At 37.1% G+C, this 18007-nt stretch overlaps 1 protein-coding gene across 34 annotated transcripts in view; it reads right to left on the reverse strand.

Moving 5' to 3' along the window:
• The window catches only part of Nrcam (neuronal cell adhesion molecule), a 264230-nt gene that overhangs the window by 134155 nt on the left and 112068 nt on the right, over nt 1-18007 (reverse strand). The window contains exon 1 of one of the 34 annotated variants that reach the window (XM_074065002.1): nt 13177-13324. The exons of 31 other annotated variants lie outside the window; for them this stretch is intronic. The gene's annotated coding sequence lies outside the window, so the exon portion shown is untranslated. Of the gene's footprint in view, nt 1-13163; nt 13325-18007 lie in introns of those variants that run through there. 2 more of the 34 variants (XM_074065003.1, XM_074065005.1) reach the window with 2 other exon arrangements.

Here is an 18007-nt window from a genome sequence, read left to right on the forward strand (position 1 = left end):
ATTTTTAGTACGTCTTGCTTTGTCATTGTTCCCACTATAAGAATTTCTTTGGGGATTTCATGGGCAGATCATAATATAAGGATTACCACACACAATCCTTCATCTCCAAGTAATGATGTTTGGTAAGGCAAATGTGCAACTTAAGAGGGTAGCTTGTTTTTCCTTCCTTAAAGTTTCTTCTAGAACAAATTTCTGTATATGCTAAAATCAACAGAAAATTAGAGAATGCTCCAGTTTGTTGGACCAAACCTTTCAATGGAATCTTCACCCCAATTCTTTGGCACCCTCTCCTTGTATTTGAAGCACCTATGCTATATTGTTATGGAGCCATTGATGAAAATCTAAATTACAGAGAGCCAGAGGCTATAGTGAAACATTGAGGAGTCAATCAATTAAAGATGTATCAATAAAATAACTTTAATTGTTCATGGGGAGAAGATAACTAACATTTAATGATATACTACTATGGTCTAGACCATGTGTACAAATTATAGTAGATGACATGCCAATTCTATAAGTGTCATATCTCTTTGGTACAGAGGCAGAAACTGAAGTACAGAGAGGTTAAGTAAATGACTCTAGTAACACAGCTAGCAAGTAATACAGCTGGAATACCCAAATCCTTGAATTAAAAGTAGAAAGTGGTTTTTTTCTATTCCACCCTGTGGTGCTTGAGGGAGGACAAGGACAAAAAAAGAGAAAGGAAGCAGAAGAGGGAGAAAGGTAGACAAAGAGTCAAAAGCTGCAAGAAGCATAGACTGCAGACGGGGTGAACTCTGTAGCTGTCAGTTGGGATTCCCACAGTCCTTGCTGAAGCTTTCAGTATACCACCACCTCATGTGGACTGTGGTCCAAAGCCTTTCTGGCCTCCTATCTCCTATCATTTCTAGGATTGTCTGCCAAATGTACTTTTTTAAATTAATATTTCCGAAAAAGGGCAGATATAAAAATACGCCCAGGTATGGTGTAGAAGAAGCTTTTCAATATAGATTTTTAAAGGGAAGAAAAGGAAATGTGGTTATTTGATAAGTGTTCATAGTTTTCTTTTAGCATTATTCAATTCAGGGTAATATGTTCTAAAAAGAGAATATATGTAATTTTTCCTGGGTATGGTTCTGTGGTATCATGTGGGAAAATTATTCTACCCTTGTTTACGTGTAAATGCCACATTTTTAATCTCCTATGGCAATTTAAACACTCAAAAAACAGAAGATTACCTATTAATTGTATTACCATGTCAGCAATTAGGCCAAACATTTCCAGGAAATGAGTTTTTGTTACATTCATCACTCTTGCTTTGACAACTGTGTCAATGGGCTTTCATCACTTGGAAATGCATTTGAGTCAACAGAATAGGGAAATACATTATAGGTAAGGACTATTTTTCCAATAAACAAGTAACAATTTAATTTTTAAACCAAAATACAATCAACTTATCCTATTAAATAAAATCAGTCCTAAGTCAAAAGGTCAAGAAGAAATTTAATGTATTTTAAAAATAGCCTTCAGAAAAGATGAATGGTTTCTAGGTGAAAATGTTAAGAAACCCAAAGGCCATAGCACACATAATAAGCCAATTACAATAAAAGTAATTCAATGGTATATAACAAAAAATTCAATAATTCAGAAACGTGAACACTTGCTTTGATTACCCCTAGAAGATAAAATAATGGACTTCCCAATTGCCCCCAAATCCTATTGATTAGACTTTTTGCAAGAATTTTTTTGCTCTGGTTTAAAATGAGAATCCACAATATTAAATACAAATGAAAATTGGTTATTGTAAATAATATACCACAAGAAGTATCAGCAAATAAGAACACTTACAATCTCATATGAGTCATACCTTTATCATATAACTGTGAAGACATTAAAAATATTTAGAGGCTGATTTCTAAAAATTGGCTTCTTACCGATATGGCTAAAGGTAGATGACTGAAATACTGAACATTTTTGTTTTCAACTGTGATAATTATTTCTTGCTTACAATTTCCAAGATAAATGTATTTGAGAAATACTTGTCCAATAATCAATTTTGAAAACTTTACATGTAACAATATGTATACATACTTGCACGATTACACATTTATGCAGCATGCAAAATTATCTTTCATTTATCACTAAAAAAATGACAGTAACTTGCAAAAATTACTTTTTAAATCTTTGGCCTTAACAAACTTGAGTAGCAGCAAGATCAGATTAGCCCCCAAACTTCCATTTTTAACTTCCTGCCATTTTAACTTTGACATGATCCTTGGATTGAATTTAAGGTCCATTCGTACTGGAGAGAAAAGGATAAATAAACAACCCTCTTAAAAATTGGCATTTATCTTCGGTTTCTCTGGGGTATGCCTATCATCCAATAGGCATGGCAAAAAGTTAAAATAATCTTGAAACCCATTATAGCAGCCAATAAAACAAATGCATTTCTAAAGCAGAGAGTATGAAATACAACAAGTTCCCCTAGCTTAACCAAAGAGCACCCAGAGGGCCCCCTATACCACAACCTGGCTAGCTGGAGTCCTGGTGATTCTGGGCCTTGACTTCAGGCCCAAATTAATATTAAGGTCCTTTTACTCTTGCAAGATGAGTGAACTTGCTGGGTCTTGGGACCAACTCTATGATACACCTTTTAAAAGTCAGGGAAAGTCAGGGTGGGAGCAAGAAGGAATTCATCTTGAGAGTAAGTTGCAGCTGAACCAGTGTGTCATGCTTTTGCCTTTTGGAAAAATGAACCTACTGATCTGTTGATAAACCAAATTAAGTAGAGTGAAGACTGACCATCTGTAAAAGCTTTCACCTGTCTCAGGTGGTACTGTCATTTGCTACCTTGCAGACTGAGCAAACATCCAGGAGAGAGCAAACTGCTGTGGAGTGCACTGGCAATTGTGTTGTCATGCACATTTTTGAAATGGTTCATGATGCGTGGTTTTATAGGAGGAACTACAATAACTATAAATAGAAACCTAGAAGCTTGGTGTAATATAGCAATAGTCATCTGTCTATCCAAGAGTCACACCCCTTTCTGTCATGCAGAGTGGCTGTGGAGAAAAAGCTCTTGTTCAGGACCTACATTTCCAACTCCCTTTGTATCTAGGTAAGGACCTGAGTTCAAATCCCTGTACTACCAAAAGAAGAGCAAAACCATAAATAAATAAATAAATAAACATTGGTGTATCCAGAGCAGCAGAGCAATGATGAATAAGGGATATTAAAGAAGTCATAACAGAAACTATCAAAATATCAGTGTTTACTTTGCCTAGGGAAGAAAAAGCTTAAAAGAGACTACCTAAACTCCCACTAAATACATCAAGTTCTTAAAGATTTTATATAGCAGATAGAAACTAATTTTCAAATTCACTAAACACAAACACAAACAAATACAGAGGGTTTAACACAGTGGCATATTATCTAAGAAAGGAGTTTTTGAGAAACTTGGTTCAGCAGATACAGAAGGACCTGGAAATACAGCTTTCAGTAGGGAACCCCAGGGGTTCTGATGTAGGTCGTCACGGGCCACACAAGGAGCAGCACACTGGAAGAATGTTTTTAGGATAATGATGGTTTCCCAGGTATGTGTGCTACTCTGTGAGGTCTGCTAACTTCATTCCTAGAAGAAAGCAAAATTAAAAGTTTCTCATTCACAGGGTGGGAAATGTACCCTTGTCAGCAAACATGCTAGAGCCCTGGGAATCTAGAAAGTAAGATATGACCCCAATACTTAAGCAGCTCACAATCTTGGGAAAACTGTGAGCATTTCTCTGTATCTGCATGTGTGTGTTTGTGCATGTGTGTGGGTATAGAGGGGTGGTGAGGAGAAGGAGAAAACAAAGATGACTCTGGGCATGAATTGGAGCTGAGACCTCATTTGTGGGTGAGCAGGTAGACCTCACTGTGACCCCAGGGATCCTGATCTCTCCAGGACATCCTTCTGGGAACAGTCTCCAGGTAATGTTACCATCAACCAAGATATAGGCCAAAGTAAAGGAAGTTGAGCCACTCAACCCTACTCAGGAAACAAAAGCAGTTTAGGTTTATATATTTCATATACCCAACATCTATGTGATGTGCCTGGGAAGAAGAAATTCTAAGGCAAACAAAAAGTTTCATAAGGGCACAGCTATATAGGAAGTTTAATGGGTTTGTGTTTTAACCTGGTATGGTAAAAGTTCTGGAGATAGACATTGCAATGGTCCGATTAGAGTATGACTACTTAATGGTAAATTTTGTGTTATGTATATTTTACCAAAACAAAAAATAACACCTATAGACTTCCAGCTCTATAAGTTAATATAAACAATGTGACATTTGCAGGAAAATATTCAATTTCCACCCTATACTCTCCCACCAATATTTTGTGTATTCTTGAAAAGTCAGGAAAACATTAATTTAGTCAACAAATACTTTAATGAGTAACTACTATGACCAGGCACTGCTTGATGGACTGAATCTATAGTAATGAACAGAACAAAAAAACAACCCTGCCCTCACAGAGCCTTTACTTATTCATTCCCTCATTTACTCACCATTATTAAATGTCTATCATTTACCAAGCTCTATGCTGGACACAAGAAATTCAATGGTGAAAAGGCAATGAAAGATCAGTAAATCAGACCTTTTCCTGCCCTCACAAAGCTTATAGTGAACTGCAGGAGACAGACATTGATCAAATAATCACAGAAATTTGATCTCTGGAAAGGCAGAGGTATGTTATGCCCCTAGGGTATGTGTAGCAATGAGAACTAGCTTAGTTGAGAAGATCAGTTTCCTTAGGAAAGGATGACTGAACTGAGACTTCCAAGTTTGGGGAAAAGACAGTGTGGTCTGATGAGGCTGAAGACTCAGGCAGAGGCCTAATCACTCAGAGTCCTAAGTAATGCTCTTGCAGCATTTACCTTAAGGGAAACTGGAAGCCACTGATGCGTATTAAGATGGCTGCTCTAACAATTTGAAAGTACCAATTGAAAATGAAGGCAAGAACTATGAGTGAGTTTCTATGTAGTCATAAAAATAGCTAAAGCACTTTGAAGCATCCAGATGAAAGGCAGTATTTAACATATCAAAGAATTGTCATGATCAGATAAGAAATTATAAACAGCACTCTGATTGTTGATTCTCTGGTGCTGATCAAAACATAACCTCTTAAGATCCTATCATTTAATCCACTAATGAAGCTGAATATGATTAAAAGTGAGTTACCTGAAATTGCAAGCCTGATAAATTAAGTTGTGGATATTTGTAAAACAAAGACAAAAGTAGTGGAAGTATTTGATCAAAAAAATAAAGTATATTTAACTTTGCAAAATATGATTACTAAGGCATCTTGTTGACACAGAAGGTAACAAGGAGAAATTTAACTACTGTGCTAATTTGATTAATATTTAAGGACCTTGAATAAAGAAGCAAGTACATGTACACCATTTTTTCCTTTCAAATATGGTTATTGATTCTAATAAACACTGTCAAATGGAAAAAATTTAAAGTGGCATAATAATACATACTAAGAGAAGATACAGATGATAAAAAGAAAGCTCCACCTTTTGTATATACAGTAGTCACCCCTTATCTGCAAAGGGGTGCAGATATATATATATATATATATATATATATATATATATCCAGAAGAAAACTTTCAAGAATGGTTTAGCATCCCTTTCCTATAAACTACCAAAACCCCTTTGGTTTTATGGATCCTGGGAGCTATCGCCATGTGCAAAGAGACCTCTACTACCACAGGCTTGAGATTGAGCCTCATGAAGATCTTAATTTTAAACTTTAATCTCACTTGATTGAAAACCTAGTAATTTTATTATTCTATCAACTCTATCAGTTTATACTTTAGCTTAACTAATTTGAACATAATTGTATTAAAAAAACTAAAAAAATTAATGTGTGATATCATTCTTTAAAACAAACATCCCCCCACTCCACCTCAATACTGGGAATCAAACCCGGGGCCTCACACACTCTAGGTAAGCATTCTACCACTGCTCTATATCTCCAGCCCCTAAAACAAACTTTCAAATGCCCAACTAAACTGTCTATTTGTCAATGCTGTAGTTCCTATTTTAGCTGATGCTACAAATGATAAATCAGATTGTAGCTACCAGGATAAAAATAAAGTAAATCAGATTTAGGAGCAAAGCAAAGGAAAATGAATGTACCCCCTTTGAAGGGGAGAAAAAAAATGAATTCATAGTACAATTTGGCTGGGCATATTTCATTGTGCCTGGCAGTAAACAAATCTCATTGCAAAGATGAAGTGAGCAGAGGTCTTGAAAAACCTCCCACCATTTGGATAAAGACGAGGCATTTCTTTCTTTGCAGAGCTGGCAAGTCACTTTTGGTTCAAGATTCTCTTCAGAAGTGCCAGTTTTCTAGTTTCCTTTTTTGCAGGCATGAACTTACAAGTAGTCCCCTCATTTTTATATTTCCTCACAACTTCCTGAGTACTTGACATGTTCATTGAACTGAAGTTGAGGTTTTCTCATAAGATTGCTCTGGAAGGAAAAAAGAACGAAGCACCACAGAAACGAAATGAAGTGGGGTCCAGTTTTGACTCTGATGTAGCTTCTTTGATGTCCTCCATAATATTGGTCAGTACCATAATATTAGCTCTTCCCACTGAGGACTGTTTTCTATGTCTTAGTTGTCTATACAAACACTGATTTTCAATTTTACTTATACCAGTTTTTTGGGAACCAAACAGAACTTTCTCAGTATTAAAAAAAAAAAGCTAAGGAATTCTAACAGGATTTAAATTATGATTTGTGTGGACCCCCATCACATGTAAGCCTACTTCACAGACTTCTACAGAGTAGTATTTTGGCAAAGCAGCCTAATCCTGGTCACTATCGAAATGGCCTTGGGAGTCTCTGATCATTAAATCAGTTTCCAAATTTAACATTACAAAACTCTGATCTTAGAGACATATGGAATACCACTAGCTCCAAGTTGCTAATTACAACTAAGTCACAATAAGAAACTATGCATTTAAAGGAGGTAATCTTTAATGAAACATGGCCTTAATAAGTCATTACTTATAAAGTAATCATATTATTACTAACAGGTGACATTGGGAAAATTGCTTCCTCTCTGTGTACAAAGTGGGGTTAATAATTCTGACCTATCTCTTAAGGTCTCTGGGGCCAATTCATGTAGAAATTGTCTAAGTGCTGTATAATGTTGCTAGTGTTATGAGAGCTTGGTTTTATTGTCATTAGAAGGCCACCATCATAATAAAGAATTCAGACGTTTAGTCAGAGGTGAATTAACAAAGCGAGGTCTATGCTAATACAAATGCCCTCTGACCTTGGATCACTGGGCTTGGAAAACTGCACACATTGGAATGTGAATGGAGTTTACATTTTCAGAGACAGTTTTCGTTAATGTATTTCCTATTTAATTCCTTTACTTTGAAAATCATTACTTTGGAAGTGAAACAACCAATTTCCACTTTTTTATTGCCATCCCAGCAATTTTTGCATGAGGTTGGAGGTGTCTAGGGCCCTTCTTTTGAACCAGCTATCCAGAAGACTCAGAAAACATGCCTGTCAGTAGAAACGGACTGTGTATGCAACAAATTTCTTTCATTTTAAGGCATTTTTAGTTGTGTAATACCCAGGTTTATTCTTAGAGAAAGTTGTCTTTCCCAGTTAAATTTCCACAGTCAGTCCCTCACTTACAAATAGTGAGAACTGTTCTGTACTGGGCACTGTCCTAGATGCTCCAAGTAGCAGCCAATAAAACAGACTGAAACTCCTATTCTCACATAGCTTACATTCTACAGGGTAAGACAAATAGTAAGCAACATAAAAAAGTGAATGCGTGTAGTATATGAGGAGGAAAAAAAGGTAAAATGTGGTGACAGGATGAGGCACAACAATGAGGAGGTCCAGTTCAGTTTTTCTTTTTTAAGAGAAACCCAAGGGTTTAATTGTTACATTTCCATACATGCATATAATACATTTTAAATCAAATTCACCCTCTCTAGTACTCTTTCTTATCCCCCACTTTAAAAACAATTTTAACAAGCTTTATTATTCTATTTTTATCCACAAGTACAAAGTACTTTGATCATAATCAGCCCCTTCCTCACCCTTTCCTCTCAACCTCCTCCCTCCCACTGGCTCCCACCCCCAAACATTCCCCCCATTTTACACACAGGTAATTCACTTCATTTTCTAGGTCTAGATTCCATATCTGAGAGAAAGCATGTGACATTTGTCTTTCTCAGTTTGACTTATTTCTCTTATTTCCAGTTCCATTCACTTTCCTACAAATGACAAAATTTCATCCTTCTTTATGGCTGAATGCATATATATGCATATATACACACACACACATATATTTATGTATACACACTTATATATGTATTTCACATTCAGTTGATGAACTCCTATGCTGCTTCCATAGCTTGGCTATTGTGACTAGTATTGCTATAAACATGGGTGTGCAGATCTCTCTATTATGTGCTGACTTATAGTCATTTGGATATCTGCCCAGGAGCAGTACAGCAGGGTCATATTGTAGTTCAATTTTTAGTTTTTTGAGGAACATCCATACTGTTTTCCATAGTGGTTGCACCCATTTACATTCCCATCAACAGTGTGTCAGCATTCCTTTTCCCCCACGTCCTGTCCTCATCAGTCTTTGCTGTTGTTTGTTTCCTGATGAGTGCCGTTCTGACTGAGGTGAAACAAGTCTCAGTGTTGTTTTGATTTGCATTTCCTTTATGGCTGAGGATGTAGAACATCTCTTCATGTATTTATTGACCATTTGCACTTTCTCTTTTGAGAACTGTCTATTCAATTTTGGGGGCTATAATTTTAATATGATACTTGGGGGGAAAAAATCCTAAAAAGGCATAATTTGAGTGCTGGGGTCACTGGGGAAGTGCTTTGCAGGCGCGGTGAGGGTCCTGACAAATGCAAAGGCCCTGAGGTAGGAGTTCATTTCCTTCTTTGAGAACAATAAGGAGGCTGAGAGCAGGCAAGGGGAGAATAATAGGAGGCGAGCCAGAGATGGCACAGGATGGGTACCAGGTCACCTACTGCTGGTACCTGTTGCAAGCCTGTGGCTTTTACTGTGAGGGAAATGCGAAGCCCTTGTGATGAAGTTTGAGAAGGATAAAACGTGTTCTGACTTCCCCTTTTGAAGGGAGGAATAGGCTGAGGGGAGCCAGGTTGAGACAGGAAGACCCCTTAAAAGGCCATTACACTTTTGCAGAGCACATTCTAGTACTTGATCCAGTGTGGTGGCACATGGGCACCACACAGCGTTCAGTTATCACACATACTTCTTCATCCAGCTGTGGCTGCTTATTTGAATGATGTTAGTCTCTAAGGAAATATTTTCTTTTTCTTCTCCCTCCCAGTCAGAAACAATGCTTCCCCTCAAATTGAATCATTTTAGAAAGGATCAAAACATGCCAAGTTTGGATGTAGTCAAATCAGCAAGAAAACTATTCTCTAAAACCACAACTGACTTGATGGAAACCTATTGTAGCTCTCAGTAAGTTGACTAGTCTCCTTTCTACAGGCTCTGCATTTGCAGACAGATGATGACATAGACGGGGTGATGACATAGACGGGGTGATGAGGAGGCCCAGATGGGTTAAGACGACTGGGATGAGGCCAGCAGCTTCCTTTTTTCAGTAACTTCTACAAGTCTGCCTGAATTGAGCCAACTCCCAGTAGCAGTGTGCAGAAGTTAAGTTTGTTGTTGTTGTTTAGTTTTCTTTTCTTTTTTTGTGGTATTGGGGATCAAATCCAGGACTTTGGACATGGTAGGCAAGCACAGAACATTTTGAAGTAAATTATTAACCTATTTTCATATGCTCTTATATTTTCATTAACCAAAGAAAAAGCTCCTTGATTTTTAACTCCTGTGTGTAAAATTGATTTCCATTTTTTAAAAACAACTTTTACCAGTGGCAGCATAATCAGACACCTTGCACCAGGTGAACCTGAGGCCCTGATTAACAAGAGGCATCAGGAACAGACACTCCCCTCCCCACACAGAAGGAGCTCGCTGCAGACAAGCACAATTCCTTCTTCAGGAAGGTCGTGGCAAGGGCTACTTTCCAAAGGGCAGATTCTGGAAATTGCCCTTGTGGGAAAAGGAGGAAAATACCTAGAGCTAGTTTGCTCTTCTCAATCAACTTAGAAGAAAAACTCTTGCAACTTCAGAACCATCACGGAAGGAGGAATGTGCAACCAGAGAATTCCTGGGCTCCCACTGAACCTTCTCAGGCAGGTGGGAGAACTGTCACTCAATCTGGGCCTCATTTTTTGAAGAGTAATTAAGACTGAGAACTCCAACTCTATAAATGACCTTTGCTAACGCATTATTATGTTAAATGAATTATCTCTCTTTTCTTTATCTCAGGTGACCTTTTAGAAGATAAACCACATATACTAAAGTTTTTCCTGGAGGTTGGGGGCTCTAACTTGTTGCTCCATTTTCTCCAAGTTTCTGCATTTCCTCACATACCATCTTCTCTATGAGGCCTTCTTTGGCTGCCTGGCAAAAAGGGCAAGATGCAACTTTCTACCACCTTTCTCTGCTTAATTTTTCTTTTCTTTTTTTGGTGGTACTGGGATTTGAACTCAGGGCTTCACACTTACTAGGCAGGAGCTCTGCCACTTGAATCACCCTCCAGCTCTTAATTTTTCTTCTCACCACTTACCAACATCTAGCATATTACATATTGTATTGATTTATCTTGCTTATAGCTCATGTGCCAGGACATAGGTTTCATGAGAGCCAAGATTTTGCCTATTTTGTTCATTATATATTCCTAGTGCCTGGGATAATGCTTAACACAAAACATAAATGAATACTTGCCGAGCGAGTAAATTATTCCACATTCACATTACACACGTGATCAACATTATGTGTTAATTTGAAGTGTTGTCTTTGAAAGGTCACTTTTGTTCAGTATATGCACAGAAAGGATACATGAAAGAATGACAACAGCATTTACCATGGGAGAAAAGACTTAAGCAGGAGATACTTATGTATCATTTTATAGCTTTCTGTGCTATTCACTCTTTAAATCACTAGAATTGTAATTTTATTTATTTTTTGATGGTACTGGGTGTGAGACTCTCCAAAATAACCAGTGCAAAATGAACTGGAGATATGGCTCAAATGGTAGACACACACACACACACACACACACATGTGATTGACAAAAGTAGTAGAATTAAATAATAAAAGCATAGTTAGTTGAAGAATAAGAAAATTCAAAATGAAAAGGTAGACCTGGCAAGTAAATACAACTCAAGCAGAGATACATATTATTCTCAATAGAGCAAGTACATGTGAGCCCTACGACATATATATTACAGAGGGAGATTTATAGATTTGATCATTTACACTGCTAAAGTGAAATACAATATCAAGTGTCCTGGACTCTGATTTGTAACCTACAGCATCCTGTGGCAACAAGGCACAGCAAATTTCCCAAAAGAAACCAGGGACCAGAAAGAGCATCCCCGAAAGGACAGAGACTTGTTCTGAAGGAGAAAGGAGGAAGCATGCATGTCGTGCCTTCTGCTGCCTTAACTCACACTTCTTTTACCAGCACTCACCCTTTTGGTATCTTTTCTCCGTGCTCTCTTACTCTTGATTTTCCACTTTCCAACCAACAGGCTTTGAGTGTATTTTTAATCTACCTAACATCAGCTGTTGCCAGAGCCTTCCTATTAAAAGGCTTAGTCCAAGCAGTCTGGTCATTAAAGCAAACACCAAGGATAGGGAGCTGACACTGCGCTTTGGGAAGTGCACAGGTCTGAGTGCCTGGGTGGGAATTCAGCTCTGTGTGCGCCTAGCTGGACAGTGTGTGGGGCATGCTGCTCAGTCCCCAAATCTCACTTATGTCATCTTGAAGACATGGCTGGTAAGACCCGAAGAGATCTGACTGGATAGTGAAAACTGAAGCACTACATGCGAATATAAGTCATTTTCAAGATAACTTTCATTCTATTTTATTATTGCCCATGGAAAATCTAACAATGGAAAAACCGTCCCAGGAAAGTGGCAGTGTCTTTTAATATACTTGCTTCATGTCTAGCCGCACGCAATAAATAAGTATTTTCAGGGGTGTTTGTAAAGATGCAAAACCTTCGTTTTTAAGATAGTAGTGTGGTTATGTTAGTATCATCACAACATGCTTTTGTTTGGTTGGTTTTTTGCAGTGCTGGGGATTGAACATAAGGCTTAGTGCATGCTAGTTACATCCCCAACCCATATGTTTCATTTCAAAAGATTCAAAAAACTGAGAGACATTGAATGTATTTCACAGTCTTTAATGAGCTAAAGCTAATAAATGCAATTATGTTATTTTTTAAAATGTGCCTTAATCTAGTTTTTCTTATCCTCTTGACCACTGAACTCTCTGGGATGCAGGAGAATTGATACAAAAAACTTAAAGGAAATTCTCAGGTTAGTGCAGAAAGGATAAAAATAGAATCTCTTTTTAATAAAAAAAAAAGACATGCATGAAGTTTATGCTGCACTTTGTACAGTAGAGTACTATATTAAATCTTATTTAAAATGTCACAGGAATGCAGAAAATAAGGGAGAGTAAAGCCTAACTAGAAAACTGTTTTAAGGTAATATAAAAATGGTCCATGAGAGACTATGAAGAGAAAGTATCTAAAGAAAGAATGAGGGGGGGGAAATGACACAAACATTGTATGCACTATGAATAAAAGAAAAAATAAATTAAAAAAACAAACAAAGAATGACAAAACACATTCAGGTGACCCTGTTGATGTAACCTAATGACAACCATACACTTACTAACATTTAATTTCTCTTTAATATGTGTTCACATTTTGCTACTAAGGATACTCAGTTAAATCCAACTACCTTTGCCCCATGAAAGTGGAGTCTTTTAAGTGTTGAACAAATTATGTGAACAAGCTGATTTTCGAAACAGACTCCACTGACCAGATCAGCACATTAAATAAAATCAAATCAATGAACAAAGAACATAAAGTTTCCTTCAGACAAGTCTTTATGGACGGAATACAAGTCTAAATTTGGTTTCAGTTTTAAACAAATCATTGCAATGATACCTGAGAACAAAAACAAATATCAATCAGTCCCAGCAAACAAGGCTGTCAAATATCCCTTTCTTCTGAGATACATACCCACAGATATTACCTTACAAGCGAAGTTATCTTACTGATTCCCGTTCCTTCCAGTGGAAAAGGAAAATCTTACACAGAGTGCCCATCACAGCACATTTCTGCAGATGAAAGCCCTGGCAATTGAACCCTGCTGTGGCTGGGCCATGTGCAGCAAAATGTTAAAGTCCTGTTCTGACAGCCAATCCGAAGCCGCTCAGGCCTCCCAGGGTGATCTGCTTGGCTTTGTAGCAACACAATGGGGTTAAACATTTCCTCCTATCCATTTAGAAGCATGAAAAATCTGTTCAGTTGCTCGAAGTTATTTAGCAAAATATAACAGGACATGGCAAATAGTATTGTTTCAAGAAACTGCCATATTTTCACTCATATGGGGAAAATGTAACTATGTTACATAACTTCTTTAAAAAAAAACACTAGTAGTAACTCAAAATAACATTTTAGAAGTCCAATCTGGTTGTGTAAAAACTATTTCTTTATAGGTCACTAACTTCTTGAGGCTGTCTTGTTTATTTCAGCATCAGAACCTACTATATACTACCATATATATGACTCATAGTAGTCATTTTTAACTTTGTTCTTTTTTATAGTAAAGATAAGAGCAAAATTTACTAGGAAAGAAATTTAGTATAACACAATAAAAGTGGGAAGAAATGGAAAAAAAGAGAAACATTTCCTGTCTCCATATAGGACATGGGGTAGAAACCTCCTTGACTTTGTTCTTTCATGATAGCCTGGAATTTCTATTTGCTTCAATTAATTTAGTGTGAGATTTTAGTAAAAATAAATACTAGAACTATTTGTTTAGTTTCTTTCCCTTATTTCTCAATTCCATTCCTCTTCCTGTCTTCTCTAGTACCCATTGTCATTAGTATTTACCTATCCAAGCTAGAAAGAATGTTAAAATGTTGGTTAGTACTATTTTTAAGTATGTAAGTAAACATTAGAGTACTAGATAATTAGAATTATATTTCATATAAAGGAGACCTACAGAACGAATGAAGGTGTTCTAAAATGTATTATGTATGGTGGCACCTCACTGAGTTGTCACAAATCCCAAGAAACCATCTGTTTTTGCTTGAATTTCTAATACTACCTTTAAAATTCAAGGAAAGACTTCAAGAGAAAGCAGGTTTAAAAGTCATTCACCAGCTATGATTTAAGCTGAGAGTGTCCATTTACTGTATTTTCAATTACAGCTATTCACTTCCCAAGAACAAACCTAAAAATAGGTTCCACATTTATTACAGTGACTGCTGTGAACAATGGGTGGAATATTCTTTGAATCTCTTTTTTTGTATTTCTAGAGACCTGCTTAAAATAATGCCTTCTTTGCACAAAAGAACAATCAACATGTAACATTATCTCCTTGAGAGCAAGGAAATCACTATGATAGCCATAGGACCCCTAAAACCCAACCAAGTAGACACATCAGTGAATCCTGACTGGGTCTTCCCTGTGCACATCTGATTCTCTGCTTAATATATCCTAATTAGCTTTGAATTGTACTCACAAATATTTGAGAACAGATAATAATTTTCTGATTTATGTTTTACTCTTTTAAAAGATAAAAAAACAGAGGGGAAAGCCTTTGAAGTTATTTCCTCTTGATTCTGTGTCTGCTGTTCTGTGCATGTGTTATTAGTGGTATCAGCTGACAGAAGAGAAAAAGATCAGTGGCCTAGTCACCGATATGGCACACGCTGCTGATAACAGCAACAGGCTATCGCGTCTGACTCATACTTGTGACCCATTTGGGTATTTTCCAGCTGTTCCTTTGAAGTGAATGAAAAAATTTTAAATAAACACTTCCATTGGAAAGTAGAAACTGCCCATGTTTTTCTATTAAGATGTTAACATTACCTTTTCTTTTCCTAGCTAGCTATTCCCACAGGTATAAAAAAAGGCTCACACACCAATTTGAAGGAAGGTTGTGTATTAAAGAATAGCCCAAGGACTCCTTAAAATGGTGCTTTATGCTGTGACTGTGCTCTGAACAGTTAGGGATGAATGGAGCAGAGAGGAGCCTGATTATATAGCTCGACTGACCGAGCCTAATCAGAATTACTTCAGCACACTGCTTCACTACAGCCACGGACCCATTAAATGATAAATGCTTCTGCAGGCCCATTCCTCGCTCTGGCTCCCACTGGGACTGATCCCTTCCAACAGTGGTTACTCAGTGGGCTACTCAAAACTTTTTTTTTTTTTTTGGTAAATAAAGGTACTGGGTTTAACAAGCTCCTCAAAAATCTACCACCAAATTGTCATTTTATGACAAGAATGGGTAGTGTCCCACTAAAGCAGGACCATGAGGACCGCCATGCAGAATGAATTATTTATCTTGCAATATTTTTTACTAAGAAAAGTTGAAATCATGATGGCTACTGTTCTTTCCAAAAAAAAAAAAAGGTTCTGTCTTCAAAAATGTAATTTTGAGTAACTAATTCTAAACTTCTCAGGTTAACTCTCTTGTTATCCTTCTTAACACATTCTCAAACAGGTAGTCCTATGTTGGGGACAAAGAGTGGCAACTTATAGCACTAAAATGTGTACACTGTTTCCCATAGGTGATCTCTCAGATGGTCCAGGTTATACATGTCCAGTATGTGACTGGCTTTCTACATGATATGACTTGGTACCCGTTTAACTTAAGCACACGGTATTAGATGTACTTTCTTACAGATACATTTTTTCATTCAACCCAAAATTATTTAGCTAAATATTATTAAAATAAATGCAATCAGAAAATTTCAGTTTTAATGTACTTTCTACTCAAATTTTGTAGTTCTAAAATATCACAATGCCTGTGTGGCCTATTCCTCCTCTGTGCCTCAGTTACCTCATCTGTAAAATGAGGATAATATGTAGCACCTTCTTCAGAAAGTCATTACAAGGATTGAATGAGTTAATAGTCATAAATCACTTAGAACAGTGCCTGGCACATAGGAGAGGCTACACTAGTGTTTGCTTTAAATAAATAAAAATAAGTCAGACACCATCTCTGAATGAAAACATGAGTGAATAGCTCTTTCAGGCATCCTTCCTGAATGGAAGAGTCCAACACTGAACTACTACTTGATCTTCGTGATCTTTATTTTCTCATTATTTAGCAGGCATTTCTATTTGCCCAAGGTTACATTCACTGCCAGTTCTCAGCAATGTTTTATAGTTTCTCCTTGTGCACAAATGATGAATGTTTTTCTTTTGAATTTCTTTGCTAGAAGAAAGAAAGATGTCAATTAGCTGGCTGGCTGAGAGAAGATTTTTGCTAAAGCTGCCCATAAACTAGATGGAAAAAAAGAATTGACCAAGAATTTATTTATTTCATCCTGAAATGCTATTATACCCAGAAGTTCAACAGGCATTAAAAGGTGTGTTTCTCAAAGCTGCAGATCTGTATAGTAGAGATAAGTTAAGTGCCATGTCATCTAGTGAAAGTGCCACAGGGGTCACCTGATCCTGTAAATCCGGACTGAGACCAAGAAACTCCACAGATCCTTTTGCTGGCATCCTATTGCTTTTCCATAACCTACTGATAAGCAAAAATCCAATTTTCTAGAAAAGCACTGTGAAACTGAACTAAGAAGAAAGATTGAAAAAAAATATATGTTTTTAGGTAAATTGGTAGATTTTTAAGTATTTTGGGAGAACAGCAGAGATTGGGTTTCTTTCTGAATCTGTGTACCATTCAAACACCAAAACTGAAAGGTGCTTCTTTGTGAAGAATCAGAGACAGTTTTCTTTGCAGTTCATTAACTCTCAGCTCTTTCTTTCCCTTTCCTTCAATCTCCATTCTCCCTGCCATTCCTACCACACCTCATTTACAGTACATGCAGATTTTTTAACAGACCACTGCTTTTAAAAAAGAACTGGGGTATTGTTACAATTAAGACTGATTTTGTAAAAAGGGTCTACAAATAAAAGTTATCAAAACATAGGATGCATTTAACAAGAGCACTGATTGACCAGAATTTCCTGCACTGTCTGTCCTTGTGGCATTTTTATAGAGTTCTTTTGTGGCTATTCACATTTGTATCAATACATTATACAGCATGAATTTTTAGGACCCCCCTCCCATTTTTTTGGCAGTGTGGGGGGTCGAATGCAGGGCCTCACACATGCTAGACAAGCACTATACCCCAGCCCCCACAACATGCATTTTTAAAACAATGTCTGATGCCATTGCACTTAAAGTCTCAGTGAGAATTATCCTGATTTACATGAAAACATATCAACAGAATAGCAACGATGCAGTCGTGAATGAAACTTGGAAGGCTATAACGAGATAGAACTGAGGAGAGAAAGGAAAAAGAATAAAGGGTAATGATCATCAGGACTCACCCACATGAAATTGCTGTACTGCAGATCATAAAAGGTCAAGCTTTAGCAATTTCAACTGGCTCAACCTAACTATTTCCCTGGGAGTGCCCAGCTCCTGCAATCATTTAACAGAAATACAGCAAGGGTTCCCAGAGCAAACCATTTCTATTTCCATCACTGACTGTAGAGTAAGACTTAGTACCATTTTCTGGATGTTTCAGTTGCTATAGCAATGAACTCCCAAATAGCTACACATTGCTAAAGTGTGTTTAAGGGCTGAGGTAATTTTCCTGCCTCTTCCTCATTATACATTGAAACACACACACACACCCCTACCTTTTCTGAAATCAGTCTACGCTTATATCCTTGTGCAAGAATATACTACGTGTAAGATGTGACATGAAAGTTCATTATTCCTTCTCCTTTTTTTTTCTTTTTTGACAGTCTTACTGTGTAGCCCAGGCTGTCTTGAATCTATAATCCTCTCTACGTTTCTTGTTTTATTTTGTTTGGTACTGGGGATT

Source organism: Castor canadensis, chromosome 2 (assembly GCF_047511655.1).
Source record: "Castor canadensis chromosome 2, mCasCan1.hap1v2, whole genome shotgun sequence".
In the NCBI taxonomy this organism is placed as follows: Eukaryota; Metazoa; Chordata; class Mammalia; order Rodentia; family Castoridae; genus Castor; species Castor canadensis.